Genomic DNA, 10,476 nt, shown 5'->3' on the forward strand with positions numbered 1-10,476 from the left:
TGTTGGTGAGGATGTGGAGAAACTAAGTCACTTACACATTGATGGTGGAAATGTAGAAGGATACAGCCACTTTAGAAACGGTTTGGACCTATTTTGTGTGTGTTTTGAGGCTGGAGTGCAGTGGCACGATCACTGCTTACTGCAACCTCTGCCTCCCAGGCTCAAGTGATGCTCCCACCCCAGCCTCCAAAGTAGCATGGAACAACATGCATGCACCACCATGTGTAGCTAATATTTTCTATGAGATGGGATTTAGCCATGTTGCTTAGGCTAGTCTTGAACTCCTGGGCTCAAGCGATCTGCCCACTTCGGCATCCCAAAGTGCTGGGATAATAGGTGTGAGCCACCACGCCCAGCCAGCAGTTTCTTAAAAATACTAAACATGGAACTACCGTATGGACTCTTGGGAATTTGTTCCAGAGAAATAAAAATTTATATTCACAAAAAAGAATACATGAGTGTTTATAGCAACTCTATTCTTAGTGGCCAAAAACTGGAAACAACTCGAATGTCCATCAATGGCTGAATGGTTAAAGAAACTGTAGTACATCCATACCATGGAATACTATGTAGCAATAAAAAAGAATGAACTGTTGACCCATGCAACAAACTGGATGAATCTCCTGAGCATTATGCTGAGTGAAGAAAGTCAATCCCAAAAGGTTACATACTGCTTGATTCCATTATATATATAACACTCTTGGAAAAAAAAATTGTAGAAATGGAGAACAGATTAGTAGTTGCCAGGGGTTAAGTGGGGAGCAGAAGGCCTGGCACAGTGGCTCACACCTGTAATCCCAGCACCTGGGTAGGCCAAGGTGTGAGGACTGCTTGAGCCCAGGAGTTTGAGATTAGCCTGGGCAATATAGGGAGACCCAACTCTAAAAATAATTTTTAGCCAAGTCTACTGCGAGAATGAAGACCATTCTCAGCAATCAGACTGTTGACATTCCAAAAAATGTTGACATTACTCTGAAGGGACGCAGTTATTGTGAAGGGCCCCAGAGGAACCCTGTGGAGGGACTTCAGTCACATCAGTATAGAACTCGGTCTTCTTGGAAAGAAAAAAAAAGAGGCTCCGAGTTGACAGAACGGTAGGGTAACAGAAAGGAACTGGCTGCTGTTCAGACTATTTGTAGTCATGTACAGAACATGATCAAGGGTGTTACACTGGGCCTCAGTTACAAGATGAGGTCTGTGTATGCTCACTTCCCCATCAACGTTGTTATCTAGGAGAATGGGTCTCTTGTTGAAATCCAAAATTTATTGGGTGAAAAATACATCCACAAGGTTCAGATGAGACTACGTGTTGCTCGTTCAGTATCTCAAGCCCAGAAAGATGAATTCATCCTTGAAGGAAATGACATTGAGCTTGTTTCAAATTCGGCAGCTTTGATTCAGCAAGCCACAACAGTTAAAAACAAGGATATCAGGAAATTTTTGAATGGTATCTATGTCTCTGAAAAGGGAACTGTTCAGCAAGCTGATGAATAAGATCTCAGAGTTGTCCAGCTACAGAAACAGGATGCTGGATGATTCCTACCTATTTGTGATATTTAAATAATACAATAAAAGACCAACAGATTTGGAAAAAATAATAATAATAATTTTTAAAAATTAGCCAGGCATGGCGGCATGAGCCTGTGATCCCAACTATACAGGAGGCTGAGGCAGAAGGATCGCCTGAACCCAGGAGGTCAAGGCTGCAGTTAGCCATGATGGCACCTCGTGATCGCCAGCCTGGGTGACAGAATGATATCCTGTCAAAAAAAGAAAGAGAGAAAGAGAGAAAGAGAGAGAGAGAGAGAGAGAGGGAGGGAGGGAGGGAGGGAAGGAAGGAAGAGAGGGAGGGAGGGAAGAAAGGAAGGAATGAAGGAAGGAAGGAAAGCAGGAAGGAAGGAAAGAAGGAAGGAAGGAAGGAAAGAAACAAAAAGAGCAGGGAGCAGGAGCAGTAAGGAAATGGAGGAAACGGGGGTAACTATAAAATGGAAACCTGAGAGATCCTTGTGGTGATGAAACTGTTCTATATCTTGACATATCAGTGTAAGTATACTGGTTGTGATATTGTGCTATTAGCTGCGTCTACTGCGAGAATGAAGACCATTCTCAGCAATCAGACTGTTGACATTCCAGAAAATGTTAACATTACTCTGAAGGGACGCACAGTTACTGTGAAGGGCCCCAGAGGAACCCTGTGGAGGGACTTCAATCACATCAATACAGAACTCAGTCTTCTTGGAGTTTTGCAATATGTTACCTTTGGGAGAATGGCTATAGGCACTCTGGATCTCTGTACATGGGATATCTTTTTACAATTGCATGTGAACCTACAATTATCTCAAAATGAAATGTTTAATTAAAAGACAAACCAGGGAAGCAGTTAACGATACGCATGCTGAGTAGTGGGATGAATAAACATGTGACAAAGCAAGTATTACAAATTGTCAAAGGAACAATGTAGAAGGTGGATATCAGATGTTTTCTGTAAACTTTTCAACTTTTCTGTATGTTGAAATTTTTTCATAGTAAAATGTTTAAGAAATAAAAAAGAAGCCCAAATAGTGCAGGAGACTAAAGTAACCTGGAACTCCTGTTCTTCTAGGCCTCCTTTTACTTTTCAGAGGCTATCATTATTAATAATTTATTGTATACCTGTACAGACATTTTCTCTGAATTTGCAACCGTGCTTAAAATCTTTTCTTAGGTTGGGCATGGTGGCTCACACCTGCAATCCCAGCACTTTGGGAGACTGAAGTGGGTGAATCGCTTGAGGCCAGGAGTTTGAGACCAGTCTGGCAACATGGCAAAACCCTGTCTCTACAAAAAATACAAAAATTAGCTGGGCGTGGTGGTGCAGAGCTGTGGTCCCAGCTACTCAGGAGGCTGAGGTGGGAGGATTGCTTGAGCCCAGGGGTTTGAGGCTTAGTGAGCTGAGATCAAGCCACTGCACCTCAGCCTGGGTGATAGAGCAAGACCCTGTTTCAAACAAAACAATCTTTTCTTAAAACACCATATGATATTATACCTTCTGTTCTGCAAATTGTCTTTAATAACATACTGAGGATACCTTTCTATGCAGTATGTAGAAACCCTGCTCTTTTAACGGCTATGTATATATTTTTGGTGTGAATATGCCATTATTTATTTAACATTAAAGTTTTCTGCTAAACTTTTTCTCATAGAAATGATACATACACAGACACATAAAGTAGAATTCTTTATTTCTCCTCCTCCTACCCCACTCCAAAAACATAAGGGTGTAGAGGTGGGCAAGTGACCTAGGCCTAGCCAATCATATTCCATTGCCTGAAAGGAAAGATGGCCTTTTTATCTAAGATTGGGACAAAAGGATAACATTAGCCTGGAGTTATGTGAAGCCAAAGGAAAGCAGAGCTGAGAAACGAAGGGAGGGAAGGAGGATGAGAAGGAGAGAGGAAAGGACACAGAACCATTAAGGGCAAGCTAATGAGGTTGTTGAACCCTTGAATTCAATAGCACCTGAAGCTCCCTGAACATTTCAGTTATGTCAGAAAATAGAGTCTATCCTTAATTCCTTTAACCTGGTTAGAGTTGCAACTCAGAACTCTGCCTAATATGTAATAATGTGTATTATATATGCAATCAAATATATGCACATGTAGAAGAATACATTCTGCTCTGTGTACCATCCCACTACCCAGCATTATTCAAGCTACCTGCAAACAAAATATTAAAATGGAAATTTCCAGCCAAGCATGGTGGTTCATGCCTGTAATCCCAGCACTGTGGGAGGCCGAGGCGGTGGATCACCTGAGGTCAGGAGTTTAAGGCCAGCCTGGCCAACATGGTGAAACCCTGGTCTCTACTAAAAAATACAAAAATTAGCCAAGCATGGTGGTGCACGCCTGTAGTCTCAGCTACTCGGGTTGCTGAAGCACGAAAATTGCTTGAACCTGGGAGGCTGAGGTTACAATGAGCCAAGATCATGCCATTGTACTTCAGCCTGAGTGACAGAGCAAGACTTTGTCTCAGAAAATAAATAGGCTGAGTGCGATGGCTCATACCTGTAATCTCAGCACTTTGAGAGGCCAAGGCGGGTGCATCACCTGAGGTCAGGATTTCGAGACCAGCATGGCCAACATTGTGAAACGCTGTCTCTACTAAAAATATGAAAATTAGCCAGGCATGGTGGCAGGCACCTGTAATCCCAGCTACTTGGGAGGCGGAGGCAGGAGAATCGCTTGACCCCAGGAGGTGGAGGTTGCAGTGGGCCAAGATTACACCACTGCACTGCAGCCTGGGCAACAGAGCAAGACTCTGTCTCAAAAAATAAATAAATAAATAAAATATAAATAAATAATAAAATGGAAATTTCCGTTAAGCGTTAATATACCTTAGTTGTTGTAAAACAATGTGATGTGTGAAGTCACTATATGCAAACTTTCAAAAGAAGTAACCTTAAGAATCTGTTATATGGGCCGGGTACAGTGGCTCATGCCTGTAATCCCAACACTTTGGGAGGCCAAGGCAGGAGGATTGCTTGAGCCCAGGAGTTCAAAACCAGCCTAGTCAACATCAAGAGACTTTGTCTCTACAAAATAAATAAATAAATAACATAAAAACCAAAAAATTAAAAATTAAAAAATCAGCTGGGCGTGGTGGCAAGCACCTGTAGTCCCAGCTACTGGGGAGGCTGAACTCGAATTCGAGGCTGCAGTGAGTCATGATCGCGCCACTGCACTCTAGGTTGGGTGACAGAGCGAGACCCTCCTTCAAAACAAACAAACAAAAAACTGTTATACGACATGTGAACCTCTTCCCTTACCTCGAGAATATATGTGGTCCTGAGTGGAGCTCTGTGAGGAGATTATCTGTGGAAAGAGTCCTGTGTTGTAAGCTCCCCTCCCAATGTTGGGGGGCGCCAAACTCCCTTCCAGGAAGACTCAGGCAGAGGCACCTTTTGTATGTCTGGGAGGAAGTGTGTTGCAGGCTGGGAAGCCACAAGGTGGATTGGAGTGGGACTGCCACCGCAGTCATGATGACTCTCTGACTGCTCCCCTTACCCACGGGTGACAACCATTTTGAGCAGTGGGACTCTGTTCCTCTGGTCCCAGTTTGAATTAACTGGGACAGAATTCCTTCCTATAAAATGTATTATAGAGACAAAGAGTGGGGGAAAACCCCTCTTTGAGTGGCTGAATACGGAATGTCGAATTTTTCCATTGAGATTTGGGGGTGTGAGGAGCTGGTCTGCAGATAAAGAAAAATGCATCAGACCTGAAGAAAAAAGAAGCAGAAATAAGAAGTAGATTACAACTTGTTCTGTGAGAGGAGGTCTGGATTGAATGCATTCTATTTTGTTTTCATCAGTTCCCCCTCTTTTTCTTCTAGCTATATATATATGTGTGTGTGTGTGTACATATATACATATATGTATGTGTGTGTATATATACACATATGTATGTGTGTGTGCATATATACACATATATAATTATACACATGCATGTATGTATATATATATATATATACACACACACACACGGCTCACTGCAGCCTCGAATTCCTGGGCTCAGCTTCCCCCAGGAGCTGGGACTACAGGCTGGGGCTGTGTATATATATTTTTGAGACAGGGTCTCACTCTGTCACCCAGGCTGGAGTGCAGTGGTGCAATCATAGCTAACCGCAGTCTTGACCTCCTGTGCTGAAGTGATCCTCCCACCTCAGCCTCCCAAGCTGAAACTACATGTGCACACCATCATGTCCGGCTAATTCTTTTGTGTTTGTAGAGATGAGATTTCTCCATGTTGCCCAGGCTGTTCTTGAACTGGGCTCAAGCCATCTGCCCGCCTCAGCTTCCCACAGTGTTAGAATTACGGGCGTGAGCCATCACGCCTGGCTAAGCTATCTTGTTTTTCGTACAATCCATGGGGTACATGTGACATTTTATTACATGTATATAATACATAACAAACAAGTCAGGGTTTTTAGGGTGTCCATCCCCCCAATAACATACATTTTTGTTAATAGTAGTCACTATATTCTGTTATCAAACATTGAATTTATGCCTTCTGTCTAACCGTATGTTTGTACCCTTTAACCCACTTCTCTTCATCCTCCCCTCTGCCCCCAACTTGTTTAAGCTATCTTAAGTTGGTTTCTGGTGTTTCAACAAGATTCATAACGAATGCAACTGCTAACATTCCTCAGTAGTTTGTCAAATACCATTTGGCATCTTCTGTTGTTCAGTCATCGACTCTACATCTACTCTCGGGTCTCCCTGAACTTCTCCACTCCATCCATCCTCCTCCTCCTCCTCCACATTCAGGGACCCTTTCATAATTCACGTCAGGCTTTCACATACACTATCTGTGATCATTCCAGTAAGCCTGTGAGCTAGGTCTTGTTCCTATTTCAGTTCAGCAGTCCTTTATCAAGTACCTACTCAGTGCCAGGAACCAAGCTGTAGGGTCCATTCTCCTGTTCTCCCATAGCACGAGTACACAGTCCCTCTCTAAAATCTCTAGGGCTCAGCCAGGCATGGTGGCTCATGCCTGTAATCCCAGCACTTTGGGAGGCCAAGGTGGGTGGATCCCCTGAGGTCAGGAGTTTGACTCAGACCAGCCTCACCAACATGGTGAAACCCCGTCTCTACTAAAAATACAAAAATTAGCCAGGTATGTTGATGGGCACCTGTAATTCCAGCTACCCAGGAGGCTGAGGCAGGAGAATCGCTTGAACCCGGGAGGCGGAGGTTGCAGTGAGCCGAGATCGCGCCATTGCAATCCAGCCTGGGCGGCAGAAAGAGACTCCATCTCAAAAATAAAATAAAATAAAATAAAATATCTGGGGTTGATGTACAGACTCACTTGAACACGCAGGCCTGGAGGCCCACACATCCATGCCTAATATATTTACAATATGTAAATCAAGTTAATAAGCTACTAAATAAGAACTGTCTTCTGAGCTGCGTGTGGTGGCTCATGCCTATAATCTGAGCACTTTGAGAGGCTGAGACGGGATGATGACTTGAGCCCAGGAGTTCAAGAACAGCCTGGGCACCATAGTGAGACCCCATCTCTATTCGAAAAATAAACAAACAAATAAATAAATAAGAACTGTGTTCTGTCCTACTTTGATAGGTATGGCCAGGGTCAAATTTACAATTTTGGATAACTACTCTATCCCCTTTCTCTTTGTACACTCGATTCTATCCTTACCTTGAGTGGTTTCATGGGCACGTGTATGGACATTTTAGTTTGCACAACCAGCCTCTATCCATACCTGGTGCAAACAGCTGCTCTTTGGTTATGTCTTGGGCTTAAGAGTGCATATGACAGCGGTAACTCCCACCCTGCACCCATCCAGAAGGTTGACCTATTAAAGATATCTGCACAGGCTGTGGACCACTTGGGCAGCAAACTCCAGTGTCTCAGGTACCTGGGATATGGTTGGGGGGTGCTCAGGTGGTTAGAGGCCCTTCATTTTGCTTCACAGGCCTACCTAATTAGCAAGGGCTATCTAGAAGAAGGGCAAAGTAAGGCCCTCCAAAGTGTGGGGTCCTCTTGCGTGGGTCTAAGAGGAGCACTGAAATTTAAAAGTGTTTGGTTTTAAGAGAGATAATATGCTGCACACACTGCATATTATTCAATCCCCCAGTGGGGTCTGGGGAGAGCTTAAGCAAATATGTTGGCACTTCTGCAATAAAATACATTGATATTCATTCTAAGAGAATGAAATAAAGACTATAAAGACTATAAATAGTCTTTATAGATGTCTCTATAAATTCCTCACGTCATTTCAAGTCAGATTTTGCCACCACTTGAGTCTGTGCCAAACTTAAGAAAAAACTTTTGGCTGGCCTCATGCCTGTAATTCTAACACTTTGGGAGGCCAAGGCAGGACGATCGCTTGAGCCTGGGAGTTCAAGTCCAGGCTGGGCAACATAACAAGACCCTGGTCTCTACAAAAGTAAGAAAATTAGCTGGGCACAATAGCACACACCTGTAGCCCTAGTTGCTTGGGAGTCTGAGGTGGGAAAACCCTTGAGCTTGGTAGGTTGGGGCTGCAGTGAGCCGTGATCATGCCACTGCACTCCAGCCTGTATGACAGAGAAAGACCCTGTCTCAACAACAACAACAACAACAACAACAACAACAACAACACACACACACACACACACAAAACCTTTCAATTTTCACAGCTTTTGAGATTTCAGAACTTGGAGATAAGGAATTATGGAACTATAACAGAGTTGTAATACAGTCATTGCTGTTCAATTGATGACACATTTCTAGCCTTCCTTTCAACTAAGTGTAGCCATGTGGCTAAGCTCTCAGCAAGAGAATATGAGCAGAAGTTATGAGGGCCGCTTTGGGTCTGAACTTTTAGGCACCAGGCATGTATTTTCTCACAGTCTTTTCCCTCTTCCTCCAACCTGGAAGACAGATGTGCCTGTTATCCAGCTTCTGTCAAGCAGATGAGGACAGAGTCCTTATATTTGCAGCGCAACAATCTGGAAGAAACTAGGGTCCTCAGATGGCCAGGTGGGGCAAGATCCTTACCAAACTGCACTGCTCAACTCAGGACTGCTATGAGGGAGGGAAATGAGCTTCTATTCCTCCTTAAGTCACTGTATTTTTTTGTAAAGATGAGGTCTGGCTCTATTGCACAGACTGATCTTGAACTCCTGGGCTCAAGTGACCCTTCTGCCTTGGCCTCTCAAAGTGCTGGGATTACAGGCATGAGCCACCATGCCTGGCAAGCTACTGTATTTTTGAGCCTCCAACCCACTTAGTCTTGAACTAATTAATATAAGAGACAAGTGCTGGGCATATTAAAGATGGAAAAGATACAGTCTTTATCCCCAAGGGATGATAAGGATGTTTTAAGTAAGGAAAACCAACCCATATGTGGAGACTTCCAATTAAATGTGCTACGTGCTGATGTGGCCGCCATGGAAGAACACAGGCCTATCTGAGGGCTTCAGGGAAAACTTCCTCGAAGAGATGGTGGCTCAGCTGGCCTGTGAAGGTTCAAGAGAGGTTGATCAGGTGAGAAAATGGAAAAGGGTATGCTATGGGTTAAACTGTGTCACCCTCCAGCAAAAGACATGTTGAAGTCCTAAATCCCAGTACCTCGGAATGTGACTTTATTTAGAAATAGGGTCATTGAAAATGTGGTGGCTTATGCCTGTAATCCCAGCACTTTCGGAGACCGAGACAGGAAGATTGCTTGAGTCCAGGAGTTCGAGACCAGCTTCAGCAACATGGTGAGACCCGTCTCCACAAAAAAATAAACAAAATTAGCAAGGCGTGGTGACACACATCTGTGGTCTCAGCTACTTGGAAAGCTGAGGTGGGAAGATTGCTTGAGCCCGGGATGTTGAGGCTGCAAGGAACCTTAGCATACTGGAGTAGAGTGGGCTAGAATCCAATACAACTGGTGTCCTTTTTTGTTTTTTCTTTTTATTTTGAGACAGAGTCTTGCTCTGCCACCCAGGCTGGAGTGCAGTGGTGTAATCATAGCTCACTGCAGCCTCCATCTCCAGGGCTCAAGAGATCCTTCTGTCTGTCTCCCGAGTAGTTGGGACTAGAGGTACATTACTAACGCCCAGCAAATTTTTGTATTTTTTGTGGAGAACGGGGACTTACTATGCTTCCCAGGCTGGTCTTGAACTCTTGGCCTCAATCCTCTTGCCTCAGCCTCCCAAAGTGCTGGGATTACAGATGTGAGCCATCATGCCTGGCTGGGTGTCCTTTTAAGAAGAAGAAAATTTAGACACAGAGACAGACACTCAGGGATAATGCCATGTGAAGACAGAGAGACACACAGACTCAGAGACGATGGCCACATGAAGATGACCACATGAGTTTGGTGTTGTGCTATACAAGTCAAGGAATGCCTGGGCCTACCAGGAACTGAAAGAAGCAAGGAAGGATCCTCCCCTGGAAGTTCTGGAAGGGGCATGATTTCAGACTTTTAGCTTCCAGAACTGTGAGCGGATAAATTTCTGCTGTTTTTAAGTCCTGCACTTTGTTACTTCAACCCTAGGAAATTAATACAGGGCATATCAGGCATAAGCAGAAGCAGAGAGGTGAGAAACAACATGGTGTCCTAAAAGAGACTATAGGCAACTCCGTATTTACAGCCATAATGTGCAAGGCAAGGCACGTCCTGCAATGATGCTGGAGAGTGGAAAAAACCCACTCACTGCATGTATGATACGTAATTTTTTTTTTTTTTTTTTTGGAGACGGAGTCTCGCTGTGTCACCCAGCCTGGAGTGCAGTGGCGCGATCTCGGCTCACTGCAAGCTCCGCCTCCCGGGTTCACGCCATTCTCCCGCCTCAGCCTCCTGAGTAGCTGGGACTACAGGCTCCTGCCACCACGCCTGGCTAGTTTTTTTTTGTATTTTTAATAGAGACGGGGTTTCACCGTGTTAGCCAGGATGGTCTCGATCTCCTGACCTCGTGATCCACCCGCCTCGGCCTCCCAAAGT

At 44.3% G+C, this 10,476-nt stretch overlaps 1 pseudogene; it reads left to right on the forward strand.

Annotated features, from left to right (window-relative positions):
* Positions 1-915: 915 nt before the first annotated feature.
* On the forward strand, positions 916-1,494 carry LOC108516425 (60S ribosomal protein L9 pseudogene; annotated as a pseudogene).
* Positions 1,495-10,476: the final 8,982 nt, after the last annotated feature.

This window comes from Rhinopithecus bieti, unplaced genomic scaffold (genome assembly GCF_001698545.2).
Source record: "Rhinopithecus bieti isolate Rb0 unplaced genomic scaffold, ASM169854v2 scaffold_35856, whole genome shotgun sequence".
NCBI classification, from domain to species: Eukaryota; Metazoa; Chordata; class Mammalia; order Primates; family Cercopithecidae; genus Rhinopithecus; species Rhinopithecus bieti.